This window comes from Bison bison, unplaced genomic scaffold (assembly GCF_000754665.1).
Source record: "Bison bison bison isolate TAMUID 2011002044 unplaced genomic scaffold, Bison_UMD1.0 scf7180017862275, whole genome shotgun sequence".
Classification (NCBI taxonomy): Eukaryota; Metazoa; Chordata; class Mammalia; order Artiodactyla; family Bovidae; genus Bison; species Bison bison.
This window is the reverse complement of record NW_011492847.1, coordinates 12193-15703: the sequence shown is the minus strand read 5'-3', so window position 1 is coordinate 15703 and position 3511 is coordinate 12193.

The window sequence follows — 3511 nt, the reverse complement described above, 5'->3', positions numbered from 1 at the left end:
CTTCTGGGGACTTCATCAGTCAGCAGACAGCACAGTTGTCATCTTGTTTGTTCCAGGAATTCTAATGGGATATCTTGTTTTTGGTATCCTTCCAATGCCCCAGTCACTTTCCTAGGATTCTTTGTCTCTAATCCTGTTAGTAATCGTGGCTCTCTAGAGAATCGTATAATTTCTGAAAAAAAATTCTAGTCTTTGTTAGTGAAACGGAGAAATTACACTAAGCATACAACTGAAAGATAGTGTAAAGAATGCTTTTGAACCTCACTTAAATTCTGAAGCAACACAAATTTCCCTTCCTTTGCCCACAGCCTTCAGGATGGGGAAAAGAACAACAAAACACTTCTTCAAGAAATTTGCTTTGAATGAGTTCCTGCTTTAGTAAAGCTTTTGGACATGTTTTTTGCGTAAAGCAACATATATTTGAAAAAGCCTCTGAAGTTAGTAATCCAAGAAAAGTTCCATGTAACACAAAGTGAATAGAACTAGGGTGGACTTAAAAAGTTTGTCTTCCTAAGGTGATTCTCACTTGTAATTCCGTATTATGATATATGAAATGGAAATATTTTATTTGGTAAAAATTCATTCTTCTTTGACGTTAATTATGAGAAGATCCACAAATATCTTTTTCACAATATTTTTTTATTGTTCAGTGACTGCACTTGAGTATAAATTAATTTGAAAGACATCCTGCTTCAAGAACCAACAGATTTTCTTGGCACATTTTGATTCAGTTTTGTGCCTCTCCATCATTTCTGCACCACAAGATGGAAATATGATCAAGTGTTTGTCTTAAGTTTTTCCATTCTCCCATTCTTTCTCATACATTTGGAGTCATTTTTATTAGTGGGAAGTTAGGGTATACTCCAGAAAATAAAAGCTATTTTCACCACAAAACAAATGAACAAACAACCTTTGCAGAAAATAATATATGTATTTATTTATTGCACTTAGGATGCCTCCAGGATGAGTGTATGTGATTAGCAGGAAAACATGAAATCCAGTTCTTTGCCTTTAATGAAATCAGTTGGATTTGCTTAAAAATGTTCTTTATTCTTTAGTCATGAACCATGAATGCCTTAGGAAGGAAAAGGTCCTGTTATTCCTTGGATTCCTTGGACTAAAGGGTTCTGGGAGATGAGTGATAAATTACGTGGACTACTCAGACTTGGTCAATTTTTGAAATGTACTGAATAATGCCCTTAAGGAATGAATAAATTTGTGTCTCATCTTCAGAACTCACTGTACTTTTGAATTGGTTTTATATAGCTTTGGGAGGTGGGCAAGCTACCTCTTTTCTAATCTTCAGAAGACATTAGTATCTGGAAAATGAGATGAACAATTAACATATTTATATAGTCATTCAGGACACTCAAATATATTATTATTGGAAATTAAATGGCTAACCTAAAAAAGGTTTATTTAATGGTACTATAACTTTTTTAAGCCCACAGGAATGCTTTTATTTAGAACATTGGTTGTTTGTTCCTTCTTGAGTGCTTGGTCAGATGAGTTGAAAAGGTTTTCCAAAGGACTGGGAACAGATCTTAATATCAGCTTCCAAGTCTTTTCTGGAATCTCTTAACAGGGTTGCATACAAAGAATTAGGTATCCCTGGATCTCATTCATAGCCTTACTTTACTTTACCAGAATTTGGGAGGGGATCACATGACATGCTGTCAACACTAGCATGACCAATATATCATTGTGGAATAGGCTTATGACCATGGTAAGCTTTTCTTGGCAGCCCAACATTTTGAAATATCTGCCAGGTCTATTGATGCTGCCAAATGTTTCATTAGGTCACTATAGAACTCTGGTGCTTTTCTTTGTATTAAGAAGCAGAACTCTCATTTGTAATTACATACAGAAAGAGCTGGAAGTAGCCTTAGAAATTATCTAGTCTGCTCCTCATATTACTGATGAGGAAGCAGAGGTCCAGAAGAACTGACTTGCCCAACATCACAAAATAAGTTAGTGAAAAAGCCAGCACTTAATAATCTGTTCCCTTAGGCTTCAATTCCCTCTTATTAATGTCTGTTCCACTGTGTAAAAGCCCCTCAACTTTGCCAAATAGATGGAAGTGAAAGTGGTGAGCAGGTGGAAACAGGCCAAGTAGTGAGGTATACCTTTTCATTATTCTCACTTAGATCATGGATTTAAAAATCTTTTTTTGTTTGTGTTAGCATTTTATTTTTAACAAGGCTTGGTTTACTTAAAGTCTACTCTTCAATACTTTTTTCTGATTTGCTTTTTCCTGAGGAACAGCGTAAATACAGCAAAATGCACAGGTCTTAGGTATATATCTGAAATTTATATAAATATAGGTATTCATGCATTTGTCAGACAAATGAAGATATGGCTCATATCCATCACTACAGAGCGTTCCCTTGTGCCTCTTTGCAGTCAATCTGCATCTTTTATCCCCACCAGAGACAATCATTTTCTGATTTCCATAATCACTTAGGTTTTTGCTTGTTTCCAGCATTCACATAAATAACATTATACAGTATGTACTCTTTTGTGGCTACTTCTGCTTAATAAAACATTTTGAGATTTTTCAAGTTGCAGTTATATTAGTAGTTTTTCCCTTTTATTTTCTCCATAAGATCCTTCTGTGTAAATGGTACCACCAGTTGTTTATCCATTCTCCTGCTGATAAATGTACTGTTTTCAGTTTGGGCTTATTATGAATAAAGCTGTTGTGGACATTTTTGTGTAGGACTTTTTATTGACATATACATTTACTGATCTTGGGAATATATCTAGGAGTGGAACTGCTAAGTCATAAAGTAGGTGATGATTAACTTTCTTAGACGCTGCCACACAGTTTTCCAAAGGGATTGTAGCCTTTTACACTCACACCAACTATATATGAATACTTCAGTTGCTCCATATTTTGCCCCAATTTGATATTGTTAGTGTGAAGTTTGGTCATTTCTGGTTGGTATGTAGTGAGGTCTCATTGCGGTTTTGAGTTCTCATTGCTGTCATGACTAGTGATGTTGAACATCTTTTTGTATGCTGATTGGCCATTCACTTAGGTTTTTCTGTGAACATCTGCTTAAGATTTTGCCCATTTTTAAAAATTGCATTTGTCTTTTTGTTATGAATTTATAAGAGCTCTTTGACAAGGATATCTATTATAACTATTTTCATCAGTGTCTAACTTGTCATTTCATTTTATTTATGATAATTTTTGATGAATAGTTTTAAGCTTTGATAAAATTAAATGTATCCTTTTTCTTTCATGGTTAGTGATACTTATGTTCTAATGTATTTTCTCTAAGATTTTTATATTTTTATCTCCTATATTTTTAAAAAATAAATTTTACAATATTCAGTTCAGTTCAATTCAGTTCAGTCGCTCAGTCGTGTCCGACTCTTTGCGACCCCATGAATCGCAGCACGCCAGGGCTCCCTGTCCATCACCAACTCCCGGAGTTCACTCAGACTCACATCCATCGAGTCAGTGATGCCCATCCAGACATCTCATCCTCTGTCGTCCCCTTCT